Here is a 20,938-nt window from a genome sequence, read left to right as displayed (position 1 = left end):
GCATTACTTTAACTTTATTTTATCTTTTCAGGAAGTGTCTCGCTCTTCTAGCGACTCATCGCAGACCCAATTTCCGGCCTTCAAGACTGCCCCTGTGTAATGAAAAATCCTCCTTTTTCCCGGGTTGTTCAAATTGTATCTTTGTACTGACAGTCCTGCACCATTTCTCTTAGTGGCCAAGCTAAGTCCAAGAAGGCAAAGGCAGCTAAACCGGCGGAAGACCCGCCAATCCTTGCATCTGACCCGGCCAGGCCACCTTCTCCTCCATTAACTGACGTTCCAGAAGACCCGCCTGTCGATGCAGAAGCAAATCCTCCTGAGCCTTCGTTTGATGATACCACCGTGAATCCTTCCGCAACTGGACCATCAAGCTCAGCCAACCCGCCATCACCGTCTGCACAAGACGTTTTGATCACCGGGAGCCGTTTTATTGAACCGGGGAATCCAACCGTGCTGGCTCGCCACACGGCGAAACAAGAGGCATTGGAGAAGCAGAAAGTTCGCTTTGACGTTGCCAATTATGATCATGTAAATGCCAATGATATTTTATCCGGCTATCTCAGCCATGTGCACTCCAGTCGCGACTCTGAGATCGAAATGGTCAAACAGTTGCAGCTGAAACACGAGGTATGTTCTTCCGGCTTATCTATATTCCGCCAGCCCCCAAGTCTTCAGATTATAAGAGAACCGGAATGATCTGTAGACTTTATGATATAGGCCAAGACTTTTACCTTTGAAACTTTTCTTGAGTTCAATAAAATAGAACAAAGCTTCACCTGTAGTCCCCAAGGGCCGGTTCATTTTGATCATAGATGAGCCGGTACTTTAAATTGTCTTGTACCGTATTCAAAGAATTTCATAATCCAGCTTAACCTTGAGAAACTTGCTGAATAGCATACATTAGCCCCCAAGTGCCAAGTGCTGTTACTTTGTAAAGTACTTGGGACTTAAAGTATGTCTTTAGAGTCATAAGAAATTGTTTTGGCATACATTAGCCCCCAAGTGTCAAGTGGTTTTTTGTAAAGTACTTGAGACTTGAATCTTGATGTTTGAAGCTTTGAGCAAAATCTTGACTCATCTGAGTACGTTTTCTTGCAGAATGCCTTATCTGAACTGAACTCGCAATTGACTGATGCAAAGACCCAGCTAGCAGGTCAGGAAGCAGAAATCAAGTCTGCTAACTCCAAATTGCAAATAAGTCTCTCTGAGACGGAAAATTTAAAGACCAGCTTCGCTGCCAAGAAGAAAACCTAGGCAGAGGAAAAAAGCTTCTGACACAAAGCGTCGAGAAGGCCGAAGCAACCCTTGAAGAGGTTTCGACAGAACTGAACGGTTTAAAGGGCCAGGTGTCTCAAATGGTGGCCGCCATCTTTGGTAAGCCGTCTATCTGCAATCCTGTGTACTTTTTTGCCGATCCGGAATATAAGCCGCCAACTGACTTTGTTTATAAAATATGTGCAGGCCCACGAAGCACGAATCTGAGCCAAGATCATGTGATTAAATTGAAGGCAGTGTATACTTTAGTAGAGCAACTGTATATTGGCGCACAACGGGCGCTTGCCGCCATCTCTCCTGCCAATCAAGGACTCAACCGGCTCAGCGATGTTTTAAAGAAGCTGTCAATTTTGCTCGCCAGGTTCCAAGAGGTTAAGCGCTCCTATGCGAGAGCCGGAGGTTTGACTGCCCTGAGCCGCTCCAAGGCTTGGGTGCCAGACCTAGACCCGGCTGATGTAGCCAGAGGGTACCCCACGGTAAAGGAAGACGGGTCACTGTTTGAACAGGACGACTCCGTTGCTTGCGTGAGGGAGGTGCGACCTCAAGCGACTATTCTTGGAGATGAAACCAACATCGACAAGTACCAGCCGGGTTTTGATGTTGAAAATAAGAAGATGGCAAATCCCTCATACAAGGTGACAGATTTAATCCCGCCTGTTCGTGAAAATATATTTGCCCCGGAAGTTGACCCGGCCGGCCTGATTGACGAAGAAGCGTAATTTGTCGCCGTGAATGGTTTTGACTGGTCAAAACCCAGTTTCCAGTTATCAGAGGGTGGTGATCCGGCAAGGGAGGAGCAATAACGATCTTCATGGGCTTTAAAAGCCTTGTAATAGTTTAGCTGTGAAAACACTACATGCTTTGCTTATGCCATCGCGCATAAACACTTGTATGTGATTCTGTGTTTCCTGATGTCAATATATGCATCATATTTATGGTTATCCTTGTAATACTTCAGCTCTGTTCCTGTACATACAAGAGAAAAAACCTGGCTTGGCGGCTTAGTACCGAACGGGTTAAAACACCCGGCTTGTAGCCAATATGAAAACAGAAGCAAATATAGAAAGAGAACAAGGCTGAAACTAACCCTTTGGTTAATGTAGTAGGCAATTGCATATAAACAACAGCCATACTTGTTACTTTGATTCTTAGACCACCGGTTTAAATAATCCGGGTGATGAAGTTGATAACTCAATCTTTTTGAGAAGTCAATCCTTCTGAATACTTAATGATCATCATACCTTGGCGGCTTTATTGTCAAATAGTCTAGCCGACGAAGAAGATCATGCTAATTATTTTTGAAATTCAGAAAACAAAAAACTAAAAAGCAAATAACAGGTAATAAGTATGATTTAACTTTGTATTTGGGGGTTTCTGATTTGAATACGATCAGTAAACCAGACCAAATGGGTTAAGCTAAGGTTCGAATACAACCATATAGCCCCCAGTGGCTTTGGCGTTGCGCCGATCAAGAGGGTACGGACAACTATGTTCTCTTTGGTTCGAATACGACCTATGTTTGAACAGGAAGCCCCCAAATGACCTTGAGAGGTTTTTAACGACCCTGATTCGAATACGATCCAAGTCGGACCCAAAAGGGGTTAAGCTATGATTCAGATACGATCAAGAAGCCCCCTAGTGAGTTTGGCCTTGAGCCGATCAAGAGGGTTACGACAGCTATGTTCTCTTTGGTTTGAATACGACCTATGTTTGAATAGGAATCCCCCGAGTGACCATGAGAGTTGCAGCTAGATTCGAATACGATCATAAGCCGGACCAAAAAAGGTTAAACTTGATTCAAATATGATCAACTCTTTAATGGTCATTTGAAAATAAGAAATAACAAAGATGCATAATCTTTTGAAAAAAGGAAAGAGACCGATGGTCCTTCTTTATTACTTATCATGGTATATACAATGTTAAAGTATGTACATGATGAGAGCCGGTGGCTCAGGTGTAGTATGGCCGAAGTTGAGCAATGTTCCACGGACGGCGGGTCTCTTCCTCCGACTTACGTGAGTCTTTGTGCTCTCGAACGTCAATGAGGTAATATGACCCATTGTTTAAGTTCTTGCTGACCACAAAAGGTCCTTCCCAAGGTGGGGATAACTTGTGTGCATCTGACAGATCCTGGATGAGCCGGAGCACCAGGTCACCTTCCTGAAAAGTCCTGGACTTAACCCGGCGGCTGTGATAACGGCGCAGGTCCTGTTGATAAATTGCTGATCGAGCCGCTGCTAAGTCTCGTTCCTCATCTAACAAGTCAAGTGCATCCTGTCTGGCTTGTTCATTATTAGCTTCAACATAAGCCGCCACACGGGGCGAGTCATGAGGATGTCACTAGGCAGCACTGCTTCTGCTCCATACACCATGAAGAAAGGTGTGTAACCTGTGGACCTGTTAGGTGTGGTGTTGATACTCCACAGCACCGAGAGTAATTCCTCTACCCAACAACCCGGCGTTCGCTGCAAGGGAACCATAAGCCGGGGTTTGATACCTTTCAAAATTTCCTGATTCGCTCTCTCAACTTGACCATTGGACTGAGGATGAGCTACAAAAGAAACATCAAGCCGGATATGCTCACGTTGACAAAACTCCTCCATAGCCCCTTGAGACAGATTAGTGCCATTGTCAGTGATAATGCTGTGTGGAAAACCAAAACAGAAGATCACCTTTTTCATGAACTGAACCGCCGTGGCCGCATCACACTTACTCACCGGCTCTGCCTCAACCCACTTTGTGAATTTATCAACTGCCACTAAAAGATGTGTCTTTTTATCCTTAGACCTTTTGAAAGGTCCCACCATGTCAAGCCCCCAGACCGCAAACGGCCAAGTGATTGGAATCACCCGGAGTTTTTGAGCCGGCATATGTGCTCGTCGTGCGAACTTTTGACATCCATCACATCTACTGACCAGATCCTCCGCATCAGCATGAGCCGTCAACCAGTAAAAACCGTGACGAAAAGCCTTGGCCACCAGAGATTTTGACCCGACGTGATGACCGCAATCGCCTTCATGGATCTCACAAAGTATTTCTTGGCCTTCTTCAGGGGAAACACATCGCTGAAACGCTCTAGAGACGCTGCGATGGTATAATTCTCCATGAGAAATCGTTATTGACTTAGACCGCCGGGTTATCTGTCGAGCCATGGTCTCATCCATTGGCAACTTGCCCCGGGTCATGTAAGCCAAGAACGGCACTGTCCAATCTGGGATGACATGAAGAGCCGCCACCAACTATGCCTCCGGGTCAGGAACGACTAGATCTTCTTCTGTGGGCAACTTAACAGACGGGTTATGCAAGACATCCAAAAAAGTGTTAGGCGGCACCGGCTTACGCTGAGATCCCAACCGGCTTAGAGCATCAGCCGCTTCGTTCTTCCTATGGTCAATATGCTCCACCTAATATCCTTTGAAATATCCTGCAACCGCATCCACTTCACGGCGATAAGCCGCCATGAGAGGGTCTTTGGAATCCCACTTGCCTGATACCTGTTGAGCCACTAAGTCCGAGTCGCCAAGACACCTGACCCAGCTCAGGCTCATCTCTTTGGCCACTCGAAGACCATGGAGCAAGGCTTCATACTCCGCAGCGTTGTTAGTGCAAGGAAACATCAGCCGTAACACATAACAAAATTTGTCACCTCGAGGGGAGGTTAAAACAACTCTAGCCCCCGAGCCTTCCAACTGTCTGGACCCATCAAAATGAATAGTCCAATATGTGTTGTCTGGTTTCTCTTCTGGCATCTGCATTTCTGTCCAGTCATTGATAAAATCAACCAGTGCTTGAGACTTGATCGCAGTACGTGGCACATACTTCAATCCATGGGACCCAAGCTCAATGGCCCACTTGGCGACTCGTCCAGTGGCTTCTCAGTTTTGAATGATGTCTCCCAAGGGAGCAGAGCTAACCACAGTGATCGGGTGACCCTGAAAATAATGTTTAAGCTTCCGGCTCGCCATGAACACCCCATACACTAGCTTCTACCAATGTGGATAACGTTGTTTGGATTCAATTAATACCTCACCGACGTAGTAAACCGGCCGTTGAACCGGATGTTCCTTGCCAACCTCCTTGCGCTCCACCACAATTGCCACACTAACAGCTCGTGAATTGGCGGCTACGTATAACAACAACGGCTCTTTCTCAATTGGAGCAGCAAGGACCGGCGGCTCAGCAAGCTGTGTCTTTAGATCTTCAAAAGCAGAGTTTGCAGCATTGCTCCAAACAAAATCATCTGTTTTCTTCATCATCTGATACAAAGGCATCGCCTTCTCCCCTAGCCGGCTTATGAACCGGCTCAAAGCAGCAACACGACCCGCCAGCCGTTGAACGTCATTGATGCATGTTGGTTTGGCCAGGGATATAATTTCCTTGATTTTCTTCGGGTTAGCTTCAATACCTTGGTTGGACACCAAAAAACCCAAGAGCTTGCCAGCTGGGACTCCAAAAACACACTTAGCCGGGTTAAGCATCATTTTATAGACCCGGAGATTATCGAAGGTCTCTTTCAGATCTGCGACCAAGGTTTCCTCTTTCCTATATTTTACCACTATATCATCCACATAAGCATGAACATTACGCCCAATCTGATCATGAAGACAATTCTGCACACACCGTTGGTAAGTCGCCTGGGCACTCTTAAGCCCAAAAGGCATAGACACATAGCAGAAAGCTCCAAAAGGAGTGATAAAAGCCGTCTTCTCCTGATCTTTGACTACCATCTTGATCTGATGATAACCTGAATAAGCATCCAAGAAACTCAAACGTGCACAACCCGCCATAGCATCGATGATCTGATCAATACGGGGGAGGACAAAAGGGTCAGCCGGACAAGCCTTGTTTAGATCGGTGTAGTCCACACACATACGCCAGGTGCCGTTCTTTTTGAGTACAAGCACCGGGTTGGCTAACCACTCTGGGTGAAAGACTTCTACAATGAACCCGGTCGCCAAGAGCCAGGCCACCTCTTCTCCAATGGCCTTGCGCCTTTCTTCATTGAACTGTCGGAGAAACTGTCTAACGGGTTTAAACTTTGGATCAATATTGAGAGTGTGCTCACTGAGTTCCCTCGGGACACCTGGCATGTCGGAAGGTTTCCATGCAAAGATGTCCCGGTTCTCACGGATGAACTCGATGAGTGCGCTTTCCTATTTTGGATCCAAGTTTGCACTGATGATGAACTGCTTGGATGAGTCGCCAGGCACAAAGTCAACCATCTTGGTGTCATCAGCTGATTTGAACTTCAACACCGGCTCATGCTCTGTTGTTGGTTTCTTTAACGACGTCATGTCTGCCGGGTCAACATGATCCTTGTAAAACTTTAACTCCTCTATTGCACAAACAGACTCAGCATAGGCAGCATCACCTTCTTCACACTCCAAAGCTATTTTCCGGCTCCCATGTACTGTAGTGGTAACCTTATAACCCGGCATCTTGAGCTGCAAATATACATAACACGACCGAGCCATGAACTTGGCATAAGCCGGCCATCCAAACAGAGCATGATATGGGCTTTTGATCTTAACCACCTCAAAGGTTAATTTTTCTGCTCTGGAGTCATACTCATCTCCAAAGGCTACCTCCAGTTCAATCTTACCAACTGGGTATGCCGACTTGCCAGGTACCTGCTACGTCTTGAGCTTGCGTTGGTTTCCCCGAAGAGGAAGGGATGATGCAGCAGAGTAGCGTAAGTATTTCCCTCAGTTTTTGAGAACCAAGGTATCAATCCAGTAGGAGCCCACGGTCAAGTCCCTCGTACCTGCACAAAGCGATAGCTACTCACAACCAACGCGATTAGGGGTTGTCAAGCCCTTCACGGTCACTTACGAGAGTGAGATCTGATAGATAGAATATTTTTGGTATTTTTAATATAAAGATGTAAAGTAAAAAGTAAAATCAAAGTAAATAGCAAAACAATATAAAAGTGATGGAGATTGATATGATGAGAATAGACCCGGGGGCCATAGGTTTCACTAGTGGCTTCTCTCAAGAGCATAAGTATTCTACGGTGGGTGAACAAATTACTGTTGAGCAATTGATAGAATTGAGCATAATTATGAGAATATCTAGGCATGATCATGCATATAGGCATCACGTCCGTGACAAGTAGATCGAAACAACTCTGCATCTACTACTATTACTCCACTCATCGACCGCTATCCAACATGCATCTAGAGTATTAAGTTAAAAACAAAGTAACGCCTTAAGCAAGATGACATGATGTAGAGAGATAAATTCATGCAATATGAAATAAACCCCATCTTGTTATCCTCGATGGCAACGATACAATACGTGCCTTGCTGCCCCTTCTGTCACTGGGTAAGGACACCGCAAGATCGAACCCAAAGCTAAGCACTTCTCCCATGGCAAGAACTACCAATCTAGTTGGCCAAACCAAACGGATAATTCAAAGAGACTTGCAAAGATAACCAATCATGCATAAAAGAATTCAGAGAAGATTCAAATATCATTCATAGATAGACTTGATCATAAACCCACAATTCATCGGTCTCAACAAACACACCGCAAAAAGAAGATTACATCGAATAGATCTCCACAAGAGAGGGGGAGAACTTTGTATTGAGATTCACACAGAGAGAAGAAGCCATCTAGCTACTAACTATGGACCCGAAGGTCTGAGGTAAACTACTCACACTTCATCGGAGGGGCTATGATGATGTAGAAGCCCTCCGTGATGACGGCCCTCTTCCGACGGAGCTCCGGAACAGGCCCCAAGATGGGATCTCGTGGGTACAGAAAGTTGCGGCGGTGGAATTAGGTTTTTGGCTCCTGTTCTGATCGTTTGGGGGTACGTGTGTATATATAGGAGGAAGGAGCACGTCGGTGGAGCACCGAGGGGCCCACGAGGCAGGGGGCGCGCCCTAGGGGGGCACCCCCCACCCTCGTGACCACCTCTTTGATCCCTTGCAGCAGGGTCCAAGTCTCCTGGATCACGTTTGGTGAGAAAATCACGTTTCCGAAGATTTTATTCCGTTTGGACTCCATTTGATATTCTGTTTATCCGAAATACTGAAATATGCAAAAAACAACAATTCTGGGCTGGGCCTCCGGTTAATAGGTTAGTCGCAAAAATAATATAAAAGTGAAAAATAAAGCCCAATATAGTCCAAAACAGTAGATAATATAGCATGGTGCAATCAAAAATTATAGATACGTTGGAGACGTATCAGGCATCCCCAAGCTTAGTTCCTGCTCGTCCTCGAGTAGGTAAATGACAAAAAAAGAATTTTTGATGTGGAGTTCTACTTGGCATAATTTCAATGTAAATATTCTTAATTGTGGTATGAATATTCAGATTAGAAAGATTCAAGACAAAGGTTTATATTCACATAGAAAATAATAATACTTCAAGCATACTAACAAAGCAATTATTGTTGGGGAACGTAGTAATTTCAAAATTTTCCTACGCACACGCAAGATCATGGTGATGCACAACAACGAGAGGGGAGAGTGTTGTCTACGTACCCTCGTAGACCGGAAGCGGAAGCGTTATAACAATGCGCTTGATGTAGTCATACATCTTCACGGCCCGACCGATCAAGCACCGAAACTACGACACCTCCGAATTTTTGCACACGTTCAGCTCGATGACGATCCCCGGACTCCGATCCAGCAAAGTGTCGGGGATGAGTTCCGTCAGCACGATGGCGTGGTGACGATCTTGATGTTCTACTGTCGTAGGGCTTTGCCTAAGCACCGCTACAATATTATCGAGGATTATGGTGGAGGGGGGCACCGCACACGGCTAAGAGATCAATGATTAATTGTTGTGTCTCTGGGGTGCCCCGTGCCCCCGTATATAAAGGAGTGGAGGAGGGGGCCTGCCAAGGAGGGTGGCGCGCCCAAGGGGGGGAGTCCAACTCCCACCGGGAGTAGGACTCCCCTTTTTCCTATTAGGAGTAGGAGAGGGAAGGAAGAGGAAGGAGGGAGGAAGGAAAGGGGGGGACCCTTCCCAATTCTGATTGGGCTTGGGGGGCGCGCCCCCTCCCTTTCTCCTTTCCCCTCCTTTCCCCTAAGGCCCAATAAGGCCCATATACCTCCCGGGGGGTTCCGATAACCTCTTGGTGATCCGGTATTGTCCCAATCTTACCCGGAACCTTTCCGGTGTCCAAATATAGTCGTCCAATATATCGATCTTTATGTCTCGACCATTTCGAGACACCTCGTCAAGTCCGTGATCACATCCGGGACTCCAAACAACCTTCGGTACATCAAAATATATAAACTCATAATGAAACTGTCATCGTAACGTTAAGCGTGCGGACCCTACGGGTTCGAGAACAATGTAGACATGACCGAGACACGTCTCCGGTCAATAACCAATAGAGGAACCTGGATGCTCATATTGGCTCCTACATATTCTACGAAGATCTTTATCGGTCAGACCGCATAACAACATACATTGTTCCCTTTGTCATCGGTATGTTACTTGCCCGAGATTTGATCGTTGGTATCTCAATACCTAGTTCATTCTCGTTATCGGCAAGTCTCTTTACTCGTTCCATAATACATCATCCCGCAACTAACTCATTAGTTGCAATGCTTGCAAGGCTTCAGTGATGTGCATTACCGAGAGGGCCCAGAGATACCTCTCCGACAATCGGAGTGACAAATCCTAATCTCGAAATACGCCAACCCACCAAGTACCTTCGGAGACACCTGTAGAGCACCTTTATAATCACCCAGTTACGTTGTGACGTTTGGTAGCACATAAAGTGTTCCTCTGGTAAACAGGAGTTGCATAATCTCATAGTCATAGGAACATGTATAAGTCATGAAGAAAGCAATATCAACAAACTAAACGATCAAGTGCTATGCCAACAGAATGGGTCAAGTCAGTCACATCATTCTCCTACTGATGTGATCCCGTTAATCAAATGACAACTCATGTCTATGGTTAGGAAACATAACCATCTTTGATCAACGAGCTAGTCAAGTAGAGGCATACTAGTGACACTTTGTTTGTCTATGTATTCACACATGTATTATGTTTCCGGTTAATACAATTCTAGCATGAACAATAAACATTTATCATGATATAAGGAAATAAATAATAACTTTATTATTGCCTCTAGGGCATATTTCCTTCAGCCTCCCTATCGGTGTCAAAACTGGCGGATCTCGGGTAGGGGTCCCGAACTGTGCGTCTAGGCCGGATGGTAACAGGAGACAAGGGACACAATGTTTTACCCAGGTTCGGGCCCTCTTGATGGAGGTAAAACCCTACGTCCTGCTTGATTAATATTGATGATATGGGTAGTACAAGAGTAGATCTACCACGAGATCAAGGAGGCTAAACCCTAGAAGCTAGCCTATGGTATGATTGTTGTATATCTATCGACTAGCCTGGCCTCGGTTTATATAATGCACCAGAGGCCTAGGATAACAAGAGTCCTAGCCGAATACGCCGGTGGGGAGGAGTCCTTGTCTTGATCGCCAAGTCTTGTGGAATATTCCTTGTATGCGGCAGCTGTCCGAACTAGCCCATGAGTATACGGCCATGGGGGTCCTCGGCCCAGTCTAATAGATCGGGAGATGACGTGGTGAGTACCCCCTAGTCCAGGACACCTTCAGTAGCCCCCTGAACCGGTCTTCAAGTTAGGGATGCTCCTCGATTCTTCCGAACTGTTCTTCATCTTCGGTTGACGGTCTTGAAAACTGGTTCAACAAATCTTCTCATCTTCGATCTTGAGGATCGCCGAAATGCATTCGTCGAGTTTACACGTCGGGTATCTGAGGAGCCCCTTTAAGTTTCTGGCCTTTATCAATGCCTTGTTATTTTTATGCCACACCTCGGGTTTGAAATTGTTCCCGGGTGGCAGCGTCCTCTTGCGTCCGAGCTCCAATGCCAGACTGCATTCGAGGTATCTTTTGCAGCCGAGCACCAACGCCGGACCGCTTCCCAGCTCTAACGCCGGAATGTATCCGAGCTCCAATGCCGGACTATGTATCCGAGCTCCAACGCCGGACTATATCTGAGCTCCAACGCCGGACAGTGTCCCAGCTCCAACGCCGGACTATATCCGAGGTGTCATATCACCTTGGTTCAAAAAAGTTGAAGGAGTTTAGCCGAGCTTAATGCCGGAAATGCCCTCTATGGAGCCAGCCACTAGCGCTCGAGCTTTATGCCGGACTGCTTCTGAGGTGGTGCACCACCTCGACCGTGGGCCGATTTTTTGTCAATATTTTGTATTATTGCAATTTATTCTCTGCCGAGATATATGGCTAGTAGCCCTCAAGGTGTGTATCGGTCTAAAACCCAAGATGCAACTGAAGGATGATGTAAGACCGCTGATCCCAGTAGCCGCTGAGACTCAGGTTGATTTGCAAAATCGGCCTGAGGATCAAGTCCTAGCTCGGCAGAATACTTCGGGACACAAAAAGTGGCGTGCTTAGTCCTCGAGACTCAGGTTGGGTGCGGCTGACCAACCTGAGGATCAAAATCTCCTCGGCAACTGTATTGCACTTAAAACTTTCTGCATTGAACAGGCAATGCAGTAGCCCCCGAGACACTGGTCAGGTGGCAACACCAGATCAGGGGATCGATGTGCCCCTTTAATATTTGTAAATAATAAGCCCAAAGCCCAGTAGCCCCCGAGCCTTAATGCGGGCACGGGTGGCCGAATTAAGGATCAATATCCATAGTAAAATCACAAATTATGTGTAATGACTCTATGTATCCAAGTACTTTACATCATTAATGCTCGGATCCGCATTGTACAAAACTTTGTTGACCGACCATCGCCTTCCACCTCCTCGGCCAGTAGCAGAGGAGTGTTTGTCCTACTTTATAAAGCCTTTATGAGGGCAAAGATTTATGACAAACAAGGCAATCTGGCCATACGGTTTTATAAACAAAGGTACGCAGAGAGATATGTTATATTACGGTTTAACATAAGAAATGTCTTCCAAAGAAAATAGTCCGGCTATTGGTTTCTTTCTTTGGGTTGTCATGCTAAGCATGATCATGAAACCTTAGCTCTAATGTAAGAGAAAATATCGAGGATTTAGTTTGGGAGGCCAGTTAATAGCCCCCGGTAGTGTTCGGCGACAGTCGAGGTCAAGCGTAAACACTTTGGCCAATGTTATGAACGGCCCATCATTTAACATAGTCATCGGATCGCTGACCAGTTTACGCTTATTTGTGAAAGTTAGTTTTCGGCTTTCTCCACTGAGGTGCTTAACCATGTGAGCTGGAAGCACAATCGCAGTGGTTCTCCCTTTGCACGCCTAGCCGAACAAAACGGAACGTAGGAAGCAAGTGCAGGAGCCGGGCAACCCAACTATTGACCGAAGACACAATTCGAAACCGATGCATATATAGCAATATCTGAGAATGTTTTTGCCGAATCCCTAAAGGTGTCTGACGTTGCACTGCGAGACTAATGCTGGAAAAGCACAAATAGTTTAAAAGTGCCAAAAAGCTTGGAAAACCAAGAAATGTCAGTAAAAACATGACGTCCGAACAATATCAAGTGTTCGGTGCCAATCCGAAAGTTGGTCTTAGAAAAAAGAAGTGCTTCTGTCGTGCTTTAACATGATATATCCTATCTCAAGACTTCGAGCGGGTCAGCCTATGACTTCAACCTCCTATCCCGAGGGCGGAGTACTTCTCATCAGGCCAGTTTAGCAAACTAAACTCTAGCGGCTTTGAGAGAGAAATTAGGCTCCCCGGCTAGTGACCGCACACCCGTGTCAAAAAAAGGAGTGATAAATAATAATAATAAAACTTTGCAACGACTAAGAAGAAGAACACTTATTATAAAGCGGCTCAAATAAACTTAAGAGCCCCCAAGTGACTTGGGTAGAAGAATGATTGCATGTACCGAAGTACTTATATCATATCTATGTTCAACCGAACTTTAAACGCGTCTTAACCGACCGTCAGCTTCTCCCTCTTCGGTCAAGGACCAAAAAGTGCTATGTACTCCATCGATCGAGAATATCGACGGTGTTTCCAATAACCAGGCAATCAGGCCATAAGGCTGTAACAGACAAAGCATGCTCAGGGAACTTATGCTATATTACTGTGAAGTGTAAGAAGCATCTTCGAAGAAAATAGTACCCCCACCGATACCTTTCTTCGGTGCTCATTGTTATTATGAGACTTGTGCAATAGATTTTTTGTACTCATGAGTTCCGTTGTGTGCCGACCATCATTGAAAACTATAAGAGCGCTAGCTTTCGGCTTCACCCAGTCTGAGGTCCGGCTCGGACGACCCGATCGTGACAATCACAGAGGTGCTCCCTTTACTCCCTAGCCGAACAATCGGGAACGTAGGGGTAAACACAAGAGCGAGGCAACCCAGCTTGCAAATCGCTTAAGTCAATATGGTGCATATTGTGGCGTAATACACGAACAAGGAACGAAGCCATACAAGTATAATCATATGCAAGTGGAAAAGCTTCATGAAGGAAGCCCCCAAATGAAGGTATTTGAATTTATGCTTCACAAACAAAGTTTGGACAAGGAAATTTTTTACAAGCAACTTTTTTCCAAAAAAGTATAATGCTTGGTCGAACCGAACGCAAGTTAGAAATTAAAGCTTTGAGCATGAAAGCGACTTAGCTGGTTAATGTGTTCGGTATTGATGACGCGGTCCGAGCTTGATGCGGGGCAAGGTTCCATCCCCCAAGCTGGTCCCGAGGTGCCGGAGCGGAGAGCTCGACACGCCGAAGTGGTGACATAGCACAGTCAATGCAAACCGGCAGAGTGACGCCGAAGTCCCCAGATCATTTTTTTGTGCACAAAAAATAGTGCAAACCGGAGATAATAGTAATAATGATAATAAAAAATGTTGCATAATAAATAATTTATGCAAAGTGAGGAATAGAAGAAATATGGCCTGGCGCCGAAGTCAATGTCGATGCAGGGCGTCGGCGTGATGTAGTAAAGGCGTGGCAAAGCCTGAATTCACAGGTCGGTCCGAGCTCCGGATGCGGCGTTCGACGGACTATGTACGGAAACTGATCGAACCACCACGGGACCGTCATTAATGCGGTCACCATTTGATAGACCTGTGTACATATCATGGACAAACCAGAGTAATAATTCCTTGGGAAAAATGAACCCAAACAAGCAAAAAATACTGGGATTGATAGCACCTGGTTTATTTGTTGTAGCAATCTGAAGGAAGGTGATTCCCAAAATTGGGACTCCCTCCGCACACCCATTGCCTGATGGGCGATAAAATGACGGCATGGCAATGCTGGTAAAGGTTGACTCGCCGAGGCAAAGCCCTCGGCCCGGCTAACGTGACGGAGCTGGTCGGCTAGTGACGCCGAAGTGTCCAGAGTAGGTTGATGAAGAGATGGCGAAGCCCCCGGTCCAGCCGAGATGTCGAAGCCTCGACGTCAGCCGATGAGTCGAAGTAGGTTGGCGTGATAGACACCAGGTTGAAGAAGCAATAGTGCGGCCCTGTCGATGCAGGTCGTGACGTGGTCGATGCCGGCTTGATGAAGCGACCGTGCGGCGATGCCGGTATGCCCGCTCCGTGTAATCCGTGGGGCGGCGATGTTGATGATGATTTATCCTTCGCGATGCTGGACTTTTGTTCGGCCTGCCGAGATGATGATCCGAAGAAGTTGAGCTCGGCTAAAGTGACGACGTGTCTAGCGCAGGTCGGCAGCCGTGGAGTAATATTGCCGGACTGGTTTGACACCAGCATGATGTTGAAGATCATGTTCAAAAGATCTTAAAGTTAGTGGGATGTGTTCGGAAACAAAACACAATACCCCATACAAAACTTCCTTCAAAAGGGATGTCCGAAATCCCGTTCATAAAAAAGATGAACTCGGGTCGGATTCGTTTTCGTGCAGAAAACAGATCCGAAAAGTGATGCACTAATAGGAAGGTTCCCGGAGTTTGGACGGTCGGATCGAGCTGAAAGTTTGAGAGGTGGTAGATATAGGAATTACGCAGCCGATCAACGGTTGGATCTTCCAAAGGACGTCCGAGCTAGAAGCTGGACACCACGCCCTAAACTCATCCAAATTCCCATCCAGATTTGACAGGGCTCCGGTATATCGTGGATTGCCAGAGATTCCTCCATCGGAACTCGACGAAATTTTCCAGGGTTGTTATAGACTCAATTCCGCACAATTCCACCAAAGAGATCGTCAAAGCGATACTCGAGGAGGTGGTGGCGGCAGATACGAGTTTGCTGTCCAAAAAATACAACACGGTCGCTTGAGGGCAATGTTGACGTTGAGCCCCCGAGCTCCATAGATAATTCCTCCGTGATCTTGATAGAGATTGGAGTTGATGTTTGATGAAGGCCCTCGTCCGAACATGGTGATCCAAACATGGGGCGCAATTCTTGGTCGAACCAAGGTGACCAGTCGAACTGGTGACGAAGACGCCGAAGTCGCAGTTGATCTACAGGCGAGCCATCGATCCTTTTGTCGATCACACAACGGAACTCTCAATGAAAGCACCAATGTCGGTGTCAAAACCGGCGGATCTCGGGTAGGGGGTCCCGAACTATGCGTCTAGGCCAGATGGTAACAGGAGACAAGGGACACAATGTTTTATCCAGGTTCGGGCCCTCTTGATGGAGGTAAAACCCTACGTCCTGCTTGATTAATATTGATGATGTGGGTAGTACAAGAGTAGATCTACCACGAGATCAAGGAGGCTAAACCCTAGAAGCTAGCCTATGGTATGATTGTTGTATATCTATCGACTAGCCTGGCCTCGGTTTATATAATGCACCAGAGGCCTAGGATAACAAGACTCCTAACCGAATACGCCGGTGGGGAGGAGTCCTTGTCTTGATCGCCAAGTCTTGTGGAATATTCCTTGTATGCGGCAGCTGTCCGAACTGGCCCATGAGTATACGGCCATGGGGGTCCTCGGCCCAATCTAATAGATCGGGAGATGATGTGGTGAGTACCCCCTTGTCCAGGACACCGTCACTCCCACTTGCACTAGAGTCAATAATCTAGTTCACATCGCCATGTGATTTAACATCAATAGTTCACATCGTCATGTAACCAACACCCGAAGGGTTTACTAGAGTCAATAATCTAGTTCACATCGCTATGTGATTAATACCCAAAGAGTACTAAGGTGTGATCATGTTTTGCTTGTGACGGAAGTTTAGTCAACGGGTCTGCCACATTCAGATCCGTATGTATTTTGCAATTTTCTATGTCAACAATGCTCTGCACGGAGCTACTCTAGCTAATTGCTCCCACTTTCAATATGTATCCAGATTGAGACTTTGAGTCATCTGGATCAGTGTCAAAACTTGCATCGACGTAACCCTTTACAACGAACCTTTTGTCACCTCCATAATCGAGAAACATATCCTTATTCCACTAAGGATAATTTTGACCAATGTCCAGTGATCTACTCCTAGATCACTATTGTACTCCCTTGCCAAACACAGGGCAGGGTATACAGTAGGTCTGGTACACAGCATGGCATAGTTTATAGAACCTATGGCTGAGGCATAGGGAATGACTCTCATTCTCTCTCTATCTTCTGCCGTGGTCGGGTTTTGTGTCTTACTCAACTTCACACCTTGTAACACAGGCAAGAACTCTTTCTTTGACTGTTCTATTTTGAACTGCTTCAAAATCTTATCAAGGTATGTACTCATTGAAAAACTTATCAAGCGTCTTGCTCTATCTCTATAGATCTTGATGCTCAATATGTAAGCAGCTTCACCGAGGTCTTTCTTTGAAAAACTCCTTTCAAACACTCCTTTATGCTTTGCAGAATAATTCTACATTATCTCCGATCAACAATATGTTATTCACATATACTTATCAGAAATGCTATAGTGCTCCCACTCACTTTCTTGTAAATACAGGCTTCACTGCAAGTCTGTATAAAACTATATTCTTTGATCAACTTATCAAAGCATATATTCCAACTCCGAGATGCTTGCACCAGTCCAAAGATGGATCGCTGGAGCTTGCATATTTTGTTAGCACCTTTAGGATTGACAAAACTTTCTTGTTGCATCATATACAACTCTTCTTTAATAAATCTATTAAGGAATGCAGTTTTGTTTATCCACTTGCCAGATTTCATAAAATGCGGCAATTGCTAACATGATTCAGACAGACTTAAGCATAGATACGAGTGAGAAACTCTCATCATAGTCAACACCTTGAACTTGTCAAAAACCTTTTTGCAACAATTCTAGCTTTTGTAGATAGTGACACTACTATCAGCGTCCGTCTTCCTCTTGAAGATCCATTTAATATCAATGGCTCGCCGATCAATGGGCAAGTCAATCAAAGTCCATACTTTGTTCTCATACATGGATCTCATCTCAGATTTCATGGCCTCAAGCCATTTTGCGGAATCTGGGCTCATCATTGCTTCGTCATAGTTCGTAGGCTCGTCATGGTCAAGTAACATGACCCCCAGAACAGGATTACCGTGCCACTCTGGTACGGATCTCACTCTGGTTTACCTACGAGGTTCGGTAGTAACTTGATCTAAAGTTACATGATCATCATCATTAGCTTCCTCACTAATTGGTGTAGTAATCACAGGAACAGATTTCTGTGATGAACTACTTTCCAATAAGGGAGAAGGTACAGTTACCTCATCAAGTTCTACTTTCCTCCCACTCACTTCTTTCGAGAGAAACTCCTTTTCTAGAAAGGATCCATTCAAAGCAACGAATATATTGCCTTCGGATCTGTGATAGAAGGTGTACCCAACATTTTCTTTTGGGTATCCTATGAAGACGCACTTCTCCGATTTGGGTTAGAGCTTATCAGGTTGAAACTTTTTCACATAAGCATTGCAACCTCAAACTTTAAGAAACGACAGCTTAGGTTTCTTGCTAAACCATAGTTCATACGGTGTCGTCTCAACGGATTTAGATGGTGCCCTTTTTAATGTGAAAGCAGCTGTCTCTAATGCATAACCCCAAAACGATAGTGGTAAATCGGTAAGAGACATCATAGATTGCACTATATCAAATAAAGTACGGTTATGACGTTCGGACACACCATTATACTGTGGTGTTCCAGGTGGCATGAGTTTGTGAAACTATTGCACATTGTTTTAATTGAAGGCCAAACTCGTAACTCAAATATTCGTCTCTGCGATCAGATCGTAGAAACTTTATTTTCTTGTTACGATGATTTTCCACTTCACTCTGAAATTCTTTGAACTTTTCAAATGTTTCAGACTTATGTTTCATCAAGTAGATATACCCATATCTGCTCAAATCATCTGTGAAGGTCAGAAAATAACGATACCCGCTGCGAGCCTCAATACTCATTGGACTGCATACATCAGTATGTATTATTTCCAACAAGTTTGTTGCTTGCTTCATTGTTCCGGAGAATAGAGTATTAGTCATCTTGCCCATGAGGCATGGTTCGCAAGCATCAACTGATTCATAATCAAGTGATTCCAAAAGCCCATCAGCATGGATTTTCTTCATGCACTTTACACCAATATGACCTAAACGACAGTGCCACAAATAAGTTGCATTATCATTATTAACTTTGCATCTTTTGGCTTCAATATTATGAATATGTGTATCACTACGATCGAGATCCAACGAACCATTTTCATTGGGTGTGTAACCATATAAGGTTTTATTCATGTAAACAGAACAACAATTTATTATCTTACTTAAATGAATAACCGTATTGCAATAAACATGATCAAATCATATTCATGCTGAACGCAAACACCAAATAACACTTATTTAGGTTCAACACTAATCCCGAAAGTATAGGGCATGTGCGATGATGATCATATCAATCTTGGAACCACTTCCAACACACATCGTCACTTCACCCTTAACTAGTCTCTGTTCATTATGCAACTCTTGTTTCAAGTTACTACTCTTAGCAACTACCGAGGGGCTACTACGAACACTAGTAAAATATACATCAATAATCTGTATATCAAGTATACCTTTGTTCACTTTGCCATCCTTCTTATCCGCCAAATACTTGGGGCAGTTCCGCTTCAAGTGACCAGTCCCTTTGAAGTAGAAGCACTTAGTCTCAGGCTTAGGACCAGACTTGGGCTTCTTCACTTGAGCAACAACTTGCTTGCCGTTCTTCTTGAAGTTCCCCTTCTTCCCTTTTCCCTTTTCTTGAAACTAGTGGTCTTGTCTACCATCAACACTTGATATTTTTCTTGATTTCTACCTTCGTTGATTTCAGCATCATGAATAGCTTGGGAATCGTTTCTGTTATCCCTTGCATATCATAGTTCATCACGAAGTTCTACTAACTTGGTGATGGTGGCTAGAGAATTCTGTCAATCACTATCTTATCTGGAATATTAATCTCCACTTGATTCAAGCGATTGTAGTACCCAGACAATTTGAGTACATGCTCACTGCTTGAGCTATTCTCCTCCATATTTTTAGCTATAGAACTTGTTGGAGACTTCATATCTCTCAACTCGGTTATTTGCTTGAAATATTAACTTCAACTCCTGGAACATCTCATATGGTCCATGACATTCAAAACGTCTTTGAAGTCCCGATTCTAAGCCGTTAAGCATGGTGCACTAAACTATCAAGTAGTCATCATATTGAGCTAGCAAAACGTTCATAACGTCTGCATCTGCTCCTGCAATAGGTTAGTCACCTAGCGGTGCATCAAGGACATAATTCTTCTGTGCAGCAATGAGGATAAACCTCAGATCACGGACCCAGTCCGCATCATTGCTACTATCATCTTTCAACTTAGTTTTCTCTAGGAACATATCTAAAATATAGGGAAGCAATAACGCGAGCTATTGATCTACAACATAGATATGCAAATACTACCAGGACTAAGTTCATGATAAATTTAAGTTCAATTAATCATATTACTTAAGAACTCCCACTTAGAAAGACATCCCTCTAATCTTCTAAGTGATCATGTGATCCAAATCAACTAAACCATAACCGATCATCACATGAAATGGAGTAATTTTCAATGGTGAACATCACTATGTTGATCATATCTACTATATGATTCACGCTCGACCTTTCAGTCTCAGTGTTCCGAGGCCATATCTGCATATGCTAGGCTCGTCAAGTTTAACCTGAGTATTCTGCGTGTGCAAAACTGGCTTGCACCCGTTGTAGATGGACGTAGAGCTTATCACACCCGATCATCATGTGGTGTCTGGGCACGACGAACTTTGGCAACGGTGCATACTCAGGGAGAACACTTTTACCTTGATAATTAGTGAGAGATCATCTTATAATGCTACCTTCAATCAAAGCAAGATAAGATGCATAAAAGATAAACATCACATGCAATCAAAATATGTGACATGATATGGCCATCATCATCTTGTGCTTTTGATCTCCATCTGCAAAGCATCGTCATGATCTCCATCGTCACCGGCATGACACCATGATCTCCATCATCTCGATCTATATCAATGTGTCGTCACATGGTCATCTCGCCAACTATTGCTCTTGCAACTATTGCTATCGCATAGCGATAAAGTAAAGCAATTATTTGGCACTTGCGTCTTACGCAATAGAGAGACAACCATAAGGCTTTTGCCAGTTGCCGATAAAACATGATCATCTCATAGAACAACTTATATCTCATCACTTCTTGACCATATCACATCACAACATGCCCTGCAAAAAGAAGTTAGACGTCCTCTACTTTGTTGTTGCAAGTTTTACGTGGCTGC

Source organism: Triticum urartu, chromosome 5A, assembly GCF_056163025.1.
Source record: "Triticum urartu cultivar PI428250 chromosome 5A, HENAU_Tu73, whole genome shotgun sequence".
Taxonomy (NCBI): domain Eukaryota; kingdom Viridiplantae; phylum Streptophyta; class Magnoliopsida; order Poales; family Poaceae; genus Triticum; species Triticum urartu.
The sequence above is the reverse complement of the archived record's forward strand: the minus strand, read 5'-3'. Positions refer to the sequence as shown.